Source organism: Tachysurus vachellii, chromosome 13 (genome assembly GCF_030014155.1).
Source record: "Tachysurus vachellii isolate PV-2020 chromosome 13, HZAU_Pvac_v1, whole genome shotgun sequence".
NCBI classification, from domain to species: domain Eukaryota; kingdom Metazoa; phylum Chordata; class Actinopteri; order Siluriformes; family Bagridae; genus Tachysurus; species Tachysurus vachellii.
This window is the reverse complement of record NC_083472.1, coordinates 1,624,525-1,644,404: the sequence shown is the minus strand read 5'-3', so window position 1 is coordinate 1,644,404 and position 19,880 is coordinate 1,624,525. Positions and strand designations below refer to the sequence as shown.

General features: G+C 37.5%; 1 long non-coding RNA gene across 1 annotated transcript; it reads right to left on the bottom strand.

Annotated features, from left to right (window-relative positions):
* Positions 1–9,839: 9,839 nt before the first annotated feature.
* Positions 9,840–12,487, bottom strand: LOC132855790 (uncharacterized). Its single transcript, XR_009649376.1, has 3 exons — positions 12,309–12,487; positions 11,649–11,763; positions 9,840–10,128 (listed from the first exon to the last, which is right to left on the bottom strand). It is a non-coding gene; the product is annotated as an uncharacterized LOC132855790 (long non-coding RNA).
* Positions 12,488–19,880: the final 7,393 nt, after the last annotated feature.

The window sequence follows — 19,880 nt, the reverse complement described above, 5'->3', positions numbered from 1 at the left end:
TACCTCTTTGGTATTCTACGCATCAATTTTAATGTTTTATTTTGACAGATAGAGAAAGGTTCTACCACGTGACTGTGTTTCACCAATCAAACGTAGTTGTGCAGTCTCGTCACGTGACCATACTCAATCTCAGCAAGGGGCCGCGTTAATTAGCAACACAGCAGTTTTGTCGAGTTTTTTTTATGTGCTCAACTTTACTCAGCGCCGCAAGAGCCGACAAACAGATGACGTCACACGCCGAACACACATATTTAAAGGGTTAGTTCACTCAAAATGAAAATTCTGTCATCATTTACTCACTCTCATGTTGTTACAAACCTGTATAAATCTCTTTGTTCTGATGAACATGAAGGAAGATATTTTGAGAAACAAAAACAGCTTTGCAACCAGAAGCTTTAGTTTACCTGAAACTAAGGAAAGTACTAGAGGCTTCCTGAAATGAATTAAAGGAGTAGAGATGTATTTCATTATTATTGCCCTTTCATCAAGGCATCAAATGTGCAACAATCACAACACAAAAGAAATGAAATGTGTGTGTGTGTGTGTGTGTGTGTGTGTGTGTGTGTGTGTGTTTCCTTCTGTTGTTCTGTCACTGGAGACACACACACAGTTTATGAGAATTTATGGCCTGCTTCGTTCTAGTTCTGCCTGGTAAAAAAGTATAAAGGTTTGGAAATTTGTGTTACTTGTGCGTATTTATTTTTTATTTATTATTATTTTATTTATTAAGTACTTGAATTTACCTGAATTATTTTAATTTAAGCTATTTTGTAATTAATTAATTTTAATTAATTTTATTGATTGGATGAGCCATAATTTGAATAATTTCATATTTTTTGAATTTTTCAATCGAAGAAGTTGAAACAGCAAGCCTCGACTTCTCCAAAAACTTGTATAGCTTCTAGTGAGTGAGAGACAGATCAGGTGTTTCAGTCCAATTTAATCAAAACTTAAAATAAAATAAACGTCAGAAAAATGTATTAATACTTCAGTTAATGATTACAAATAATCTAAATGTGTGATAAAATTCCCAACAAATGTAGGTGTATATACATCAAATCCATCTCAATACATTGTGTGTGTGTGTGTGTGTGTGTGTGCGTATACAAACGAATTTTTGTTTCTAATATATAATCAATTGTATCTTGTTGTGGGGGGGCACGGTGGCTTAGTGTTTAGCACGTTCGCCTCACACCTCCAGGGTTGGGGTTCGAGTCCGGCGGTTCGATGGGTTGGCACTCCGTCCAGGGTGTATCCTGCCTTGATGCCCGTTGACGCCTGAGATAGGCACAGGCTCCCTGTCACGCGAGGTAGTTCGATTAAGCGGTAGAAAATGAGTGAGTGAGTGAGTGTATCTTGTTGTACATAAACAAACTGTGTAATAAACTCACGGTTAGCGTCTGAGTAGAGCGCCATGATCAGGACGAAGCCCAGGACCAGAAACACACGATTCATCTCACCGCATCATTGACTATGCTGAAGATCTAGAAACAAGATTTCCCTATAAGTTCTCTAACTCATGCTACAACACACATCACCCCCATCTTATCCTCATTGCCTTGTCTCCCATGCAGTCAAATTTTACATTGATTATAAAATACTGTTATTTAACCAATTCAAAGTTATGTTGTCATAGCTAGTATTGATGGAGTCTCTGTCTGCACTTTATACATAATTTACATTGTCCATCACCTGATTAAAATCATACCTAACAATTTTCCCCTTCTCTCTCTCTCTCTCTCTCTCTCTCTCTCTCTCTCTTTCTGTCTCTATCTCTCTACCAAAAACTCTCCTACAAATGGCTAAAAAAATGATCAGCAACCAAACCCCTGTTTGTCATTAACTCACTAAATACTGTATTGCTTTCCATATGGTTGGGATTTGAACTCACAAACTTCCTTAAAATCTTTTAAAGTTTTATTTTTAGACATTTTCTAACATCACAATAAAATCTTTGCGTTAATAAAACATTCATTTCAGTCAGTGGTGCAATGATAACTTTATTTGAATCTGCACAGCATTAAGCAACAATAACAACATTAAGCGTCATAATAAATGGTGAAGAAATGGCTTTTAATGTTTTTATTTTATTAAGCCTGTGTGTGTGTGTGTGTGTGCGCGTGTGCGTGTGTTGCATCTCAGTTGCAGCATTAAGATTTATCTTGTCCATTGACGGCGACTTCACGAACACACAGGCCGGGGAATCTAGGAGTAGTAATACTGAAACACACAAACACACAATCAACACAACACAATCTCATTACTCTCCTCTCATTTAGAAATAGATGTAATTTCATGTTTTTTATATTAAATCACATAATCAAATTGTCAGATACTCACATGAAGCCTTGCTCTGTACAGCCTGATCCAGTCTTTTTAACATTCAAGATGTTTTTGGAAGGAATACTGCCAGAGAAGAAGGTGAAACAGCAGTCTTCAGGCAATGGGGCTAAAAACAAACAAGGTGCAGGCAAAGTGTAAAACATTTATTTTAGTCAAAAAGGAATTAAATTCAGGGAACATAACCTTCTTAATGTACTATTATTATTATTATTATTATTATTATTATTATTATTAAGAATAAAGATTATATTACTGTTGTTATATTAGTATTTTTTATATTATTATTATTATTATTATTATCATTATTATTATTATTATGAGTAGTAATGATAATAAAAATACTTCTACTGAATAATAAACTGTAATGCATGTTTGATTATTGATTAATCGTTATTCTAATTCTATCATTATCAAAATGTCTGACAAATATTAATTTTTAGACTCTTTTCTTTCTTTTTTATTGTGACGCTTACACTAAATGTGCAAAGAGATTTTGACTGTATATTTTTAATGCTCCTCATAAACAGGATGCAGTTTTATTTTAAACAACTAATGTTGTACAGCTACATTAAAAATTGTGTAATAAACTCACGGCTAGCGCCTGAGTAGAGCGCCATGATCAGGACGAAGCCCAGGACCAGAAATACACGATTCATCTTGATGTTCTCAGCAGGTGTGTGAAGCTCTGATATCTTCTCTGTCTCTCTAACAGCAAATTTGTCTGCATTAAGTTTAGTGGCTCATTTTTATAATAGAAAGTCAGAGTTTCCCCACCCCTGTTAGACACGCCCCCTCATTTCTTCACTTCCTCCAGTCGAGCTGAAGATGGATTACAAAGATAAATCAAAGCAACTGATCCATCGCACATCCTTTAAACATGTAACACAATTTCGAACCTATAAACACTTTTACAGTTCACCTGTAAAAACTGGACAAAATAATAATTATATGTGTAAATACATTCACACAGCAGTGTGAGACATATTTTAATGGATAGCTATAAGTGTTTAAAACAAACAGAAGTCTGGTGTGTAGACGAACAGAAGTTATTTGGCTTTGTTGCAAGAGAGGAACCTTTCACATGATGAAGGTGTGAAAATTAAGACATTCAGAATCCAAGAATTCAGTCTTCTTCTTGATAATCTTTGGCTGCGTAATGATGGTGTGATCTTCAGATCATTTTGATAATTCAGTACTGAATGTCACTGAGGCTCTACATACAGTTACAGATGGACAAGACAGAATTTTGACATTTCAGGTTTTCTTTAACAGGACAGAGACACAAACTTGACACAAAGGTGATAGTAAACACCTGGTGAAGCAGGTGAAGGCCCATCTTACCTTCAATTCAATTCAATTCAAGTTTATTTGTATAGCGCTTTTTACAATGGACATTGTCACAAAGCAGCTTTACAGAACATAAACATAAAACAAAAGATAAACATAAGGAGAAGTATAAAGAATTAATATAATAAAAATTCAAGATATATACAGTTCACAGTGTGTATGTATGTATGTATGTGTGTATGTGTATTTGTCCCCAATGAGCAAGTCTGAGGGCTCAGGCAACAGTGGCAAGGAAAAACTCCCTTAGATTGGTAAAGGAAGAAACCTTGAGAGGAACCAGACTCAAGGGGAACCCATCCTCATATGGGTGACACTAGATGGTGTGGTTACAAATATACAAGTATCACAGAGTCCAACTGGAGCCGGTAGATCTGTAGATGTCTCAGGGTTCTCACAGAGTCAGCCTTGTCTCAGTGGAGGTCCAGAAATTTCAACGCACGGAAGACGATCTTAGCATGGGTGTCTCAGCATGGGTAGAAAAAGAGAAGAGAAGAGCAGTGCAGAGGGATTAACATATCTGCTGTTCATAAGAATGTGCAAGTCTAGTGTGATAGTGCACAATATTTATGGGATGTATTATGTGTACGCCTGACTAAAGAGATGAGTTTTCAATCTACATTTAAACTGTGAAAGTGTGTCTGAGCCCCGAACACTATCAGGAAGACTATTCCAAAGTTTGGGAGCTAAATAAGAGAACGCTCTTCCGCCTTTAGTAGACTTAGATATTCTGGGGACTACCAGGAGTCCTGAGTTTTGTGATCTCAGAGAGCGTGAAGGATTGTAACGTGTTAGAAGACTAGTTAGATACATGGGAGCTAAACCATTAAGAGCCTTGTATGTAAGTAGCAGCAGTTTGTAATCAATTCTAAACTTAACAGGTAGCCAGTGTAGAGATGATAAAATTGGGGTTATATGGTCATACTTTCTTGTCCTAGTGAGAACTCTGGCTGCTGCATTTTGGACTAACTGTAGCCTATTTATTAAAGATGCAGGACAACCACCTAGTAATGCATTACAATAGTCCAGTCTAGAGGTCATGAAAGCGTGAACTAGCTTCTCAGCATCAGATACAGACAGGATGTTTCTCAGCTTGGCAATATTTCTGAGGTGGAAGAAGGCTGTTTTTGTGGTTTGGGCGACGTGATTTTCAAAAGACAAGTTACTGTCTAATATAACACCCAGGTCTTTCACTGTCGAGCTACTAGTAACAGTACATCCCTCTAAATGGAAATTAAGTTGTGAGAGTTTCTGTGTACTAGTTTTTGGGCCTATAAATAGTGTTTCTGTCTTATCAGAGTTTAACAACAGAAAGTTACAGCTCATCCAGTCTTTTATCTCTCTAAGGCATTGAGTTAATTTCGACAATTTAGTTATTTCATCTGGTTTTGAGGAGATGTATAACTGTGTGTCGTCGGCATAGCAATGGAAGCTAATCCCATGTCTTCTAATAATGTTCCCTAATGGAAGCATGTATATCGAGAAAAGCAGAGGTCCTAGAACTGATCCTTGAGGGACCCCATAATTAACTGGTAATAAGCTGGAGGATTCACCATTTAATTCTACAAAATGGTATCGAACAGAAAGGTAGGATCTAAACCAACTTAAAGCCTGTCCATGAATACCTGTGTAATTTTGTAAGCGATCTAGGAGAATGTTGTGATCTATAGTGTCGAATGCAGCACTAAGGTCAAGTAGAACTAATAGTGACATACAGTCTTTGTCCGAAGCTAAGAACAAGTCGTTTGTAACTTTAACAAGTGCAGTTTCTGTGCTATGATGGGGCCTGAAACCTGACTGAAACTCTTCGAGGATATTGTTCTCCTGTAAGAAGGAGCTCAGTTGAACAGACACAACCTTTTCTAGTATTTTAGACATAAACGGAAGGTGTGAAATCGGTCTGTAATTTGAAAGTCCATTAGGATCTAAATTAGGTTTCTTAATGAGTGGCCTAATAACTGCCAACTTGAAGGATTTAGGGACGTGACCTAAAGATAACGAGGAGTTAATAATATTAAGAAGAGGCTCACCGGCTTTATGTAACACTTCTTTCAGTAGTTTAGTTGGAATGGGGTCTAGTGAACAAGTTGTTGATTTAGCTGTAGTAATAAGTTTAACTAACTCTTCCTGACCTGTACTTGTAAAGCAATGTAGTTGTGTGTTTAGAACCTTAGGTGAGACCGGGATGCTAGTTGCTCTTATGTGTTGAGCGTCACCTATTTTATTCCTGATACTTTCGATTTTATCAGTGAAGAATCTCATAAAATCGTCACTACTGAACTGTGATGGAATTGTGTGTTCAGATTTTTGTTTTTTTGTTAGTCTAGCTACTGTGCTAAATAAAAACCTGGGATTGTTCTGGTTATTTTCTATGAGTTTGCTCAGGTGCTCAGCCCTGGCTGCTTTTAGAGCCTGTCTATAGCTGGACATACTTTCCTTATATGCAATTCTAAAAACCTCTAATTTAGTTTTTCTCCACTTTCGCTCGAGGTTACGGGTCTCTCTCTTGAGGGTGTGAGTATGACTATTATACCATGGTGCAAGCGTTTTATCTCTAACCTTCTGTAATCTGATTGGGGCAACAGTGTCTAGTGTGCTAGTGAATATAGCGCCTATGCTGTTAGTAATTTCATCTAGGTCGTCTGTGTTTAAGGGTGCAGTAAGAAGTCCAGACAGATCAGGCAGGTTATTTGTGAATCTGTCTTTAGTGATCGGAATAATAGTTCTACCGAGACGATAACATGGTGAAACGCAGTTAGCCTGTTCTACAGGTAGTGTGTACATTATGAGATAATGGTCTGTGATATCATCACTTTGAGGAATGATATCTATATCAGTGACATCTATTCTGTGTGATATTATTAAATCTAGTGTATGATTACGACGGTGAGTTGCTCTAGTGACGTTTTGTTTGAGCCCAAGTGAGTTTAGTAAGTCCATGAATGTGAGTCCTAGCGCATCATTTGTGTCGTCAACATGAATGTTAAAATCTCCTACAATTAATGCTTTATCAAAGCTAACCAGTAGGTCAGAAAGAAAATCTGTGAATTCTCTAAGAAAATCGGTGTAGGGCCCTGGTGGTCTATACACGGTCGCTAGCGCAAGAGACATCAGGGATTTTTGTTTCGTGTGCGTGTGCGATAGTGTAACATTAAGGACAAGCACTTCAAAAGACTTAAATCTATACTGTGTTCTCTGGGTAACAGTAAGGCAATCGTTAAAGATAGTGGCGACACCACCTCCACGACCAGTCTGTCGAGGCTCGTGCTTATAGATATATCCTGATGGTGTAGACTCATTTAGACCGATGTAGTCATTTGGTTTAATCCAGGTTTCGGTGAGGCATAATGCAGTAAGGCTATTGTCTGAGATTATTTCATTTATGATAAGTGCTTTGGGTGTAAGTGATCTAATGTTCAGAAGCCCAAATTTTAGGAACTGTTTTTGTTTGTTTCTTTGGCATTTTTCTGGTCTAATTACAGTAAGATTATTTCGAGAACGTCTTACATAATTACTTTTTAATCTCACTGCTCGGGGAACAGACACAGTTTCTATGGGGAGAGCTATGTGTGCATTTGTATCGATGTGTTGAGGTGAAGGATGGCTATTGAAATTTAAATTTAAGGCGTAGCTTACCAGTCAGAAGGTGTGCAGCGCCCTGGAGATGTGGTCCGAGAGGATCTCCGCTCCAACTCTGCTGGGGTGCAGGCCGTCAGCGCGGAACAGCCTAGGACGCTCCCAGAAAACATTCCAGTTATCAATAAAGTGTAGATTCTGAGCCGGACACCATGACTGAAGCCATTCATTAAAAGCAAAAAGTCTACTAAACCTTTCAATTCCTCGCTGGTACGTTGGAAGTGGTCCGGACACGATGATCCTCGCCGTGGGCGCTGTGCTGCGAACCGTCTCCACCAGGGTCGTGAAGTCTCTCTTCAGGATCTCCGACTGCCTCAGGCTGGTGTCGTTCGAGCCGGCGTGAAGAACCACAGCTCCGGTGTTTCTGCTCACGACCCTAGGTACCTGTGCAGCGACATCAAGAACACGGGCACCAGGTAAGCAGTGAGTGCGAGCCTTACCTTTAGCCACAGTAGCACGGACGTGGCGGACGATGGAGTCTCCGATGATCACAGTGTCGCGGTCCGTCTCACGAAGGGGGGCGAAGCGGTTCCGGGTGGGGATCTCGAAGACCGGCGGTGGTGGAGGGGGAGAGGTCCTCGACCGGGGCCCGGCACGTGTCCTCCGCTGCTGCACCCAGGATCCGCGGTGCCCCGGCGCTGGAGTGAACTGCCCCTGGCCAGGCCACTTCCTGGGTGCGTTGGGCCTGGACAGAGAAACACACGGAGTAGAGGTGGAAGGAGTAGTGATTAAATGCCGGGAGTTTACCTGAGACCGGGGGGCTTCCAGCGCTGCTTTCCGCTCCCGCAGCTCGGCCTGCTTCACCTGTAGGTCGCGGATCTGCTTCTCCACAGCCTCTAGCTCCAGTTCCACCGAGTGCAGCTCGAACGTGTCCTCACCTGCACTCAAAGGCAGAGACGTAACCGACATGGTGTTATATAGTAAGAGCAACAGAGATAATTGATGTAAAAGGTGTACTAGCGGTACTCGGCTAACAGGCTAGTTATGCTAGCCGGCTAGAGGCGGACACTGGGAAAACAAATAAATAGGATGTAACGATATCGAAATGTATATCGCGCGATTATTCTAGGTTTTAAGAAGTATTTGCAGATGGGAGACTTAGAGTTAGTGTGTAGTGTGTACTAGCAGAAGCGGGCTAATAGGCTAGCGGTGCTAACCAGCTAGCAGCGGGCGCTGGGAAAACAAATTAATAAAGATGTCAAAGGGTAAGGAGTTAGAGTTTAGCTCAAGATAAATCGCAATTGAGTAAAGATACTCAGCCAAGCAAACAAATGAAAGCGAGAGCTCCAAATCCGCTGCTGCTGCTGAAAACGCTGCTGCTGCTGAAAACGCTGCTGCTGCTGCTGCTGCTACCTCAATGAGCATTTTAGCTTCTGTAAATCGAATACACAGTGTAGTCATGGAAGGATGCTGTGATTCTGTGACAGGATTGTTTCTACACCGCTCTTTGGATCATAACCTTCAACAGAACTGTCTCGACTGGCACCGAGGTGGTGGAATCAACTTCTCTAGAAGTCTGAACAGCATCTTTAAACGACGGGTGAAGACCTTCATCTTCCTGAAACACTTAAACTAGCACTTTTCTCCTGTTTTTTTTTTTATCTGTATATTAAAAAAAACCTGAACCAGTTTTTAGTAGGTATGTACCGATCCGATAATTTGGATCGGTATCGGTGCCGATCCAAGCATTTTGACTGGATCGGGTATTGGTGGTCGATCATTTGGGTGCAAGGTTTACTGTTTAATACATTTTGTGTTGTGTTTCAAGAGTTCTAATTTAAGATTCACTTTAAAATATTGCCTTTTCTTCAGAAAATAAATTAATTTAATAATTGCAGTATATATGGTTTAGATTGTTATACCACTAACTGTTAAAAGTACTGTTTGCTACTGCATTAATACTTTTTTTAAGGTTTCCTGTGTTTTCATTTTTCATCCAGTAATATGGGCATTTTTGTATTTCTTTGCCAGAAACAAATAAATCTTAATAACTAAGCGAGTTGTTTACATTCTTTAGTTTTAAAGGTAGAAAAGATCACACATATCAGGTCGGTATCGGCCGATACTGGCAAACCCTGGAATCGGATCGGAAGAGAAAAAGTGGTATCGGTACATAACTAGTTTGTAGTTGATTGTATCCTAACACTGTAACCTACAGTAGTGAACTAATGTTAATGTATTCATCCATAGAGACTTACAGTACAATCACTTTTTACATCTCTCTTGCATTTTAGGAGGGAAAAACTTGCTGAGATGTTGCTGTATACTGTATGCCTGCCCATTGCTGGATGTGGCACTACCTTAGAATTCAAGAACTAGGATTTTGGGTTAGCACTGAATTGTCAGGACACAAAACTTCACAGAATCGTCACTATTTCAACAATTACACACATTTTCATATTCTGTTTACGTGGAGCGTCGGCCATAAGAATCCCTGTAAATGAGCTATTACCACAGAAACGATTATTAATAATGTTCTTTATTATTTATTAATCACCACTTCTGACCAATCAGACTTAAAAAGTATTAAAATCTTTATTAGCAGATAGCTTTGTATGTTTGTATGTGTGTGTGTTGTTATACAGGGTTACACAGTGCTATTTAAAATAAATTAATTAGTCATTAATTAATACAGTTTCATGTTATAAAAGCATGAGATTTTTTTCACTTCATTATTGCATTTTTATACATTATGCATCAACAGTTTGTTCCATTAATAAAGTTTGTCCGATTCGATTTTAGTAGATTTAATTTATTATTAGGGGGTTTTTCAGGACACACACATAGCTCTTAGGCCTCTTAACACTGAAACACACAGAGAGACAAATACACAAATCAGCCGAGTCTTATAACAGATCATTCAGAGTGAAATGAGTTAAAGAGTAACACATGTGTGTAACGTCTACAGCAGGGGTCACCAACGCGGTGCCCGCGGGCACCTGGTCGCCCGCAAGGAGCACTTAAGGCGCCCGCGAGGCATGTTCTAAAAATAGCACTGGTCAAACTATAGTCCCGTTTAAAAAAAATTTCTTGCTGTAGTTTGTGAATAAAAAATGCTTGCATTAATGTAGATTTTAAAATGACTATATTTAATTTCATTTCATTTAATTAAAAGAAAATTTAAACAAAAATGTTTTATGTATATAACAAACTGGCCTTTTCTGAAGTCAAATGTCAATATTGCGCGCACGTCACGTCCGACTCCTGACACAAGGAAGCGGTGCAGGAACGGTGAGGAGTCGGTTGTGATTTACCCCCAAAAACATGGCAGAAAAGCGACAGAAAACATACCTTTTTCACGGTGTTTGGGAGGAAGAGTTCTTTTTTACGCCAGTCAAAGAAAAGTGTGTGTGTCTCATTTGCGGGACGACTGTTGCGACGGCAAAGCGGCACAATGTGGCGAGACACTTCAGTCTGTGTCACGAAAGTTTCAATGCTAACTACCCACCCGGCGGGGCATTAAGGACAGAAAAAGACGTTAAAAATCCTTTCATGCAAGTGGACATGACATGCACTGCTGAGCAACTAAGTGCTCTGTTCAAATTGGATGCTGGACAGGTAGAGATAGAAATCCTAACGTTGTAAAATGACGCTTCACCTCAAAGCCCATCAGTCTGCATCAAACTTTTGGTGCCTTGTGGACACAGAAAAGTACAGTGGTGTATGAACAGCAGCTATGAAATTTGCCTGCCTTTTTGGTTCAACCTATCTCTGTGAATCAGCTTTTTCTAACATGAACTTTCTCAAGAACTAACACAGAACACGCGTTACTGATGCACATTTACACATAGACTCACTCAGACTTGCAGTGTCAAATTATTCACCAGATTACAGTACACTGGTGTGCAGAATGCAGTGCCAGGCTTCCCACTAACAGACATTTACAGACAAAGAAGAGATAACTTGTGTTCATTGAAAACACCATAACATTAAACTAAAAATGATGCACAGAAATGTGAAAAATTGTTCAAAAAAGACTAGATAACTTGTTGTGACTTGATTAATGATTTCCTTGACATTACTTCCTGACTTTCAAATGTTGGAACAGATAAACATAAATAAATGTTGCATGTTTAAATATTGCTACCATCATTGTTGTATAAATCATTGTTAATAATTGTGGGGAATAATTAACATTGACATGTGAGCAGTCTCTTCACCATATTATTATTATTATTATTATTATTATTAAAAAGTGATCTGTGCAATTTCGCTATTGATGAAGTTTGTATCAAACAGGTAGCCCTTCGTACTACTCAGTTCCCTTGAAGTAGCCCTCAGTCTTAAAAAGGTTGGTGACCCCTGGTCTACAGGCTGATACTCACATGAAGCCTTGCTTTGAACAGCGTGAGTCTGTCTTCATCACCTTCAGGATTCCTTTAGAATCAATTTTGCCAGTGTAGAACTTGTAACAGCACGATCCGTTATCAAAGCTTCTAGCTGAGTGAGAAACACACAGCTCATTTAACAGCTCAAAGATTAACAGCTCAATTAATCAAAAAATATATAGTAATGATCCGAATTAATAAACACTTATCATACCATGTCATATGTTTGATCTATTTTGTTCTTTAAGTAATTCTTCTTTTACTTATTTCACTTGAGGGACATTTAATCATCATGTGACTAGTCATTTAAATACAGTGTAAATATTATATTATAAACATTATTTAAATAACACGTATTTTTATTTTATAAGTATAATTAATTACTGTTATTAATATTACGTTTATATATAAATATATATATATATGTATGTGTATATATATATATACGTATATATATACGTATTAGCATACTGTGCCTAGATAAAATGGAGCTCTAACCTCAAAGTGAACATCTACAAGAACAAAAGGTAGGTGTGACTGAAAACTGAGGGAATGTTAAAAACAAAGTAGCATCAAATACTCACTTAATTGTAAATACATCTCTTAATAAACATCAGAGTAAATACCCCATGGTGTGTAGCTACATAAAATACTCACGGATTGCACTAGAGGAAAGTGCCATGTTGATGACAAGGCCCAAGCAAAAAGCCACAGAGCTGCTCTTCATGTTCTCAGGAGGTGTTAAATGATCTGCTCTGTTCTCTCTCATTTACTGTGGTCACTTTTTATTATCTCATTATATACATGCATATTTTTTTCCTCCACCCACTCAGCATTAAGACATATCTTCTCTCTCCTTATCACACCACTTCCTCTCTGGAGTGTATAGTTCAATTCAATTCAAGTTTATTTGTATAGCACTTTTTACAAGTGACATTGTCTCAAAGCAGCTTTACAGAACATAAACATAGAACAAAAGGTTAGTATAAAGAATTAATAGGATACAACATATAAAGATTAATAGGATACAAAATTCAAGATTAATATTAGATAGATTTAGTTCACAATGTGTTTGTATTAATTCCTAATGAGCAAGTCTGAGGTGACTCAGTACATTTACATTTACATCATGTGACAGACGCCCTTATCCAGAGCAACGTACATAAGTGCTTAAATCTCTAACATTGAATACATTAATGCTGGCTCACTAAGTTACATACTTAAGATACCATGAGTTTAAAACATTTGTTCAAAGTTACAATGAAAAAGTGTCAAAGGGTTTTTTTTGTTTTTTGTTTGTTTTTTTTTTAAATGCGAAAGTATAGCCGATAGAAATCCACTGAAGTCCCATAATTAAGACTGAGGGAAAGACGCAATATCAATAACTAATTAAAGGCCAGAGGGTAATTAAAAAACGATATCCAGAACGTGGTAAGGGTTGAAACACATAAAGACAAGTACAAGATCCCTGCTGAGATCTTACTGGTTTCACAATGACACAATTCTCATGAACAGTTGCAGGACCAGGAAGTAATAAGGAGGCGTAGTTCGTACTACACCATGAGCATGGTGAGCATGACCTCAGGGCAAATGTCCAGAATTCTCAGTAAAGTATCTAAATAGCTTTCAATTCAATTTATTTTATAGCACTTTTAACAATTCCTGTTTTCTCAAAGCAGCTTTACAGAAGTATGGAAACAGAAGAGAGAGAGAAAAAAAATAAATAAATATATAATAAAAAGCAGAAGGAAAAAATAAGGATAAAAATAAATAAATGAATATATACAATTAAAGTTTAAAATTACAAAAATATTAACTTATAATTTAAAATACTATATATCTATCCCTATCCCTAATGAGCCGGAGGTGACGGCGGCAAGGAAAAATTTGGGTGACACTCTACAGTAAATAATGTAAATGTACTGTAAATAATGTCCTTTCTACAACAGTTTATAATAGTGCAACTGAGAGCTCCTGAGGAACTAATGGGTCATCACAATCTCTCAGTTCAGCACAGACCTGATTGCTGATAAAGACCAGAACATACAGCTGACTGACTCACAATTGGTTCAAAGAAGAGTCCAGGCAGCTCCGTCAACAACAATCCCATGAGACACTGGCTGACCATGCTGATGAATCTCTGGCTCAGTATTGGAACCTAGGAAGATTCCTGTAACTCCATCCTGTACCTACCAGAGTCTTACAACAGTGTGCCTGTGTTGCATCTCAGTTGCAGCATTACGTGATGCTGGAACTGATGAGCACTTGATCTGAGCGAGAGATGAGATGAGATGAGATGAGGTTTATTAAATTAAGAATTTTATCGACTCCATCAATGTCATATTCAGATGGACTGAAATTCTGAAATTCTGCTCTATCCTACGGTGGCCGGGAAGTGCAAAACAAATTAACAAAAACCAAAACACTAACAAGTCAGACAACCCGGAAGAGGTTGGTATAGTTTGTGAATGGAAACTTACCACCATCGGACGAGACACCTTTCATTCACCTGTATATCTTTAATGACAGGTGTCTTGTCCAATGATCGGTAAGTTTCCATTCACAAACTATACCTAACGCTTCCGGGTTGTCTGAATCGGCACACGAAATACATTAACAAATCAGAAAACACATTAACAAATCAGAAAACACAACGACATTTCAGACAACCCGGAAGAGGTTGTTATAGTTTGTGATTGGACAAGACACCTGTCACTCAAGGTATACATGAAGTTCAACAGTCTGCCGCAGGGAAAAGTTGGAATGAATGGATGGAATTACTGTGGATTAATTCTGTTATTTTCTAATATTTAAACGGAGAACTTTACACATTACAGATAAGATTCTATACCTGTATATCTTGAGTGACAGGTGTCTTGTCCAATGATCGGTAAGTTTCCATTCAAAAACGATACACTACCGTTTCTGGGTTGTCTGACTTGTCGTTGTGTTTTCGGATTTGTTCAATTGTTTTGGGATTTGTTAATTTGTTTTGGGATTTGTTCAATTGTTTTGGGATTTGTTAATGTGTTTTCAGATTTGTTAATTTGTTTTGGGATTTGTTCATTTGTTTTGGGATTTGTTAATTTGTTTTCAGATTTGTTAATTTGTTTTGGGATTTGTTAATTTGTTTTCGGACTTGTTAATGTGTTTTGCACTTCTCGGCCACCGTACTTTCCTGCTTCCGATCTCTATTTATTTCTTAACTAAATAATTGAATTTTAAACCTGATAAACAAACAATACTCATAAAATAAATAAATAAAATACATGGTAAAACATATTAACTTTAACTTGTTTTGCGATTATTAAGTTAATTTTATAAGTTATTACAATGTTGTTGTTTTTTAAGTTTGTTTTTTTTAAAGCTAATCTGTTAAACTCACTGTGAGCGTCTGAGGAAAGCAACATGATCAGGATGAAGCCCAGGACCAGAAACACACGACTCATCTTCATGTTCTCTGAATGCATAATGAAGGCTTTTTGAGATGCCTCTTAAATTACAGGCTTTTATAGGTCTCTCTCTCTCACACACACACACATACACACACACACACACACACATACAAACACACATCCCTCCCCCACCATATTTTCCTTCAAACATACAGGGACAGGAAAAGTGTGAGAACTGATAAAATTATGTCCACAGTGTTGAGTCATCAGGATGAAGTGGATGTAGACTCTAGAGACTAGGCTAGGCTTTTTTCAAATAATACTGTTTATTGCACATAGTATTATTTTAAAATTGTGTTCCCTGGAGTTCAGATGTATTGCAAATGTTAGAGTATTTCCTTATTTTAAACTTGCTGAGAACGTCTTGGGTAACTAGCTAATTGAATCGGGTGTATTTGAAATGATCATAATAAGAAAATGTACAAAGGAACTATATTTGAACATTGTGAACATTGTGCCTGCTGTTGACCTTCAGCACTACATGTTATAGAGATATACTGCAATACTAAAGACAAATGATTGATGATGAAATGCTGGCAAATACTGACATAGTAGCACATGATAGATGGTTCAAATACTTCTTTTTCTTAATTTGCATGTCTTTTGGGGTAAATGATGGTCCTTTAATACAGAAGACTGACTAAGATCATTTTTTTGTAGTCACCTGATGTACAATTTTTAAACTTCTTTTTGTTTCCAAAGAACAAAATCCTAGACTCATATAGATTTATCTTACTGTCTATCATAACCTAAAAATAGCATATTCTTTCAAACCATTTCATATCTACTATCAATATCAGTTTGGTTTAGGGATGCACCGATCCGATATTTTGGGATCGGTATCGACGCCGATCCAAGCATTTTGAGTGGATCGGGTATCGGTGGTGCGTGACCGATCCAAATCCGATACCCGTGGTCATGGGCGTCGGAACCACTTTTTAAGACCAATAATATTGGACCCACCCACTTTTACCGTCTCTATTCAGTGCATATGTCTTTTTTTTATTACTTTTCAGAGCACCGCCAGTCGTATCCATTCTGCTTGAGGAATGCCCTAATAAATTTAAACTCCATTCTGCATTTTACCTACAGCATTGACCACGCTCCTGCTTCCTGAAATGTTTTCCTTATCTTCCCACATGTGTGTGGGACAGGACACGCCCACTTTTTATTTACTTCCGACACCCGTGCCCGTGGTGGTTGATTAATGAACAGCAAACATCATTCACTATTGCTTAAACTTATGAGAATATAAATATACTTATATATTAAAATGCATGAATGAAAATGAATATAATAAATTTTATGGGCAATATGTTGCACAGCCGCCTGCGACAGACAGGCACGTTTAGCAGGCGCCCTTTCCATTTACCTCAGTGTGTTAAACATGTCGCTCATTTGGGTGCAAGGTTTACTGTTTAATGCATTTTGTTTCAAGAGTTCTAATTTAAGATTCAGTTTAAAATAGTGCCTTTTCTTCAGAAAATAATTGAATTTAATAATTGCAGTATATATGGTTTAGATTGTTATACCACTAACTGTTAAAAGTACTGTTTGCTACTGCATTAATACTTTTTTAAGGTTTCTTGTGTTTTCATTTTTTATCTAGTAATATGGGCATTTTTGTTTTTCTTTGCCAGAAACAAATAAATCTTAATAGCTAAGCGAGTTGTTTTAAAGGTAGAAGGTAGAAAAGATCACAGATATCAGATCGGTATCGGTATCGGCCGATACTGGCCGATACTGCTGGTATTGGATCGGAAGAGAAAAAGTGGTATCGGTGCATCCCTAGTTTGGTTATTATCTTATTGTGTTTGACATAAAAGTCATATTGCATTACAATACACTCTGTGCCCAGGCAGGATAAAGTACAGTACTTAGTTTGGGAAACAGCCATAAAATTGCCATTTTTTTTAAACAATAGTGGTCAAACTATAGTAATGGTCAAGCATTTTGTAGTGACATATCCCTTCCACAAACCTTTTAAATAAAGCATATATTTATTTTCATTTTATAAATACAATCTAATTACAATTACAGATTTAATTAGTCTTGTGAATGACTACTACAACTTTCATGTTCATCAATCCACTCTGTCACCAGTCTTGCTGTGTGCATTAGCGCATTATCTTTCTAATACCCTGCACCATCTGAAACACTGGGTGCAAATGCAGAATAAGAGTAAGTCCTTGTGTCTTACTGACTGAATGTGATTTATAAATGATCCATAAATTAATATGATCGATTGGAAACAGGTGAATTTAAGTCTGGTGACGTGATTACCAGAGTCAGTTAGGCTTATACCTGTATCAAAGTTCATTATAGATAATAATGACTACATGATGATAATGTTTTGAAGTTTCAAGGAAACACACAGTTCTGGGGAAATATCGCATAACATTGCTACCTCATTCTTAACTGTCATGCTGCTAAAAGTACATAGTTTAATGTAAATTATGGAAATAATGATTTGTTTTAAAACTTAAAGTCATGACTAGTTGAGAGATCATGATTGTAGTTTCAGTAAATATTGCATAACTACCAAGTAACTAAAATTGAAGATTGTACAACTATATTCACAAATTAAGCAATGGATAAAATGAGCAATGGGTATTCTGTCAGGGAAGAAATGTCAAGTGGGATCAGACCTTTATGTTGTATATTAGACATCAGAATGGTGAACTTGATATCAATGATTGTATTTATTAGAAGAATTTTCTTATTATTAATAAAACTTATCATTTTTTAAATTATCTTTATGCAATGGACTGCAATAAGCAAAGGATATCTGAAAATTTAAATTCAGGATTAACACAGAAGCAGGTGAAACCCTGGGAGAAGATGAGACAAAAGACAGACTAGTCACTCTGATGTTTAGCATAGTTACTTTGTGACAGTACCTGGATTATTTGTCAGCCACATAACAACACATTCCTGTGAAATAAAATATCCAGTCAATTCAATTCAAGTTTCAATTCAAGTTTATTTGTATAGCGCATTTTACAATGGACATTGTCTCAAAGCAGCTTTACAGAACATAAACATAGAGCAGAAGGTAAACATAAGGAGAAGTATAAAGAATTAATATAATAAAAATTCAAGATATATATAGTTCACAGTATGTATGTATGTATGTATGTATGTATGTATGTATGTATGTATGTACGTTTGTATATGTATTTATCCCCAATGAGCAAGTCTGTGGTGACTCATGCAGCAGTGGCAAGGAAAAACTCCCTTAAAGGTAAGGAAGAAACCTCGAGAGGAACCAGACTCAAAGGGGAACCTCATCCTCATATACGAATCCAACGTGTACGTGCAGCTCCATGTAATTTGTATAAACGGAGGTTGTAATCGAGAAAGTACATAACGTTATTTTATCATTAACACAGAAAAAAATTAGCCTTAGCATGTAGCTACCTACTATCATGTGTGCTGATAATGTATCATATTGCGTTAAAGTAAAAGTGTATTAAACATTAGTATACTTAAGGTATATTATCAAAGGCGCTAACAGTAGCCCCGCCCACAGCCCCTAACACAAGTGGTTCTTAAGTCTAGACCAGCAACTTTTTGGTGCTACTTAAGAACCACTTTTCCTGGTTCAGAGCCGGTGCTTTGGCTGTCGAAAAAGAAAGAACTGGTTCTAAATTAGGATCTGGCTCCGAACCAGCACCCAAACTGCCTCGGTGGAAAAGGGGCAAGAGAGTGTGAAGGATTGTAACGTGTTAGGAGACTAGTTAGATACATGGGAGCTAAACCATTAAGAGCCTTGTATGTAAGTAGCAGCAGTTTGTAATCAATTCTAAACTTAACAGGTAGCCAGTGTAGAGATGATAAAATTGGGGTTATATGGTCATACTTTCTTGTCCTAGTGAGAACTCTGGCGGCTGCATTTTGGACTAACTGTAGCCTATTTATTAAAGATGCAGGACAACCACCTAGTAATGCATTACAATAGTCCAGTCTAGAGGTCATGAAAGCATGAACTAGCTTCTCAGCATCAGAGACAGACAGGATGTTTTTCAGCTTGGCAATATTTCTAAGGTGGAAGAAGGCTATTTTTGTGGTATGGGCAATGTGATTTTCAAAAGACAGGTTGCTGTCTAATAAACACCCAGGTCTATCACTGTCGAGCTACTAGTAACAGTACATCCCTCTAAATGGAAGTTAAATTGTGAGAGTTTCTGTGTATTGGTTTTTTGGACCTATAAGTAGTATTTCTGTCTTATCAGAGTTTAACAACAAAAATTGCAGCTCATCCAGTCTTTTATCTCTCTAAGGCATTGAGTTAATTTGGACACTTTAGCTGTTTCATCTGGTTTTGATGAAATATATAACTGTGTGTCGTCAGCATAGCAGTGGAAACTAATCCCATGTCTTCTAATAATGTTCCCTAATGGAAGCATGTATATCGAGAAAAGCAGAGGTCCTAGAACTGATCCATGAGGGACCCCATGATTAACTGGTAATAAACTGGAGGATTCACCATTTAATTCTACAAAATGGTATCAATCAGACAGGTATGATCTAAACCAACTTAAAGCCTGTCCATGAATACCTGTGTAATTTTGTAAGCGATCTAGGAGAATGTTGTGATCTGTAGTGTCGACTGCAGCACTAAGGTCAAGTAGAACTAATAGGGACATACAGTCTTGGTCCGAAGCTAAGAACAAGTCATTTGTGACTTTCACAAGTGCAGTTTCAGTCATTGGTATTTATCTTACATTTATAACAATGGACATTGTCACAAAACAGCTTTACAGAAATTCAG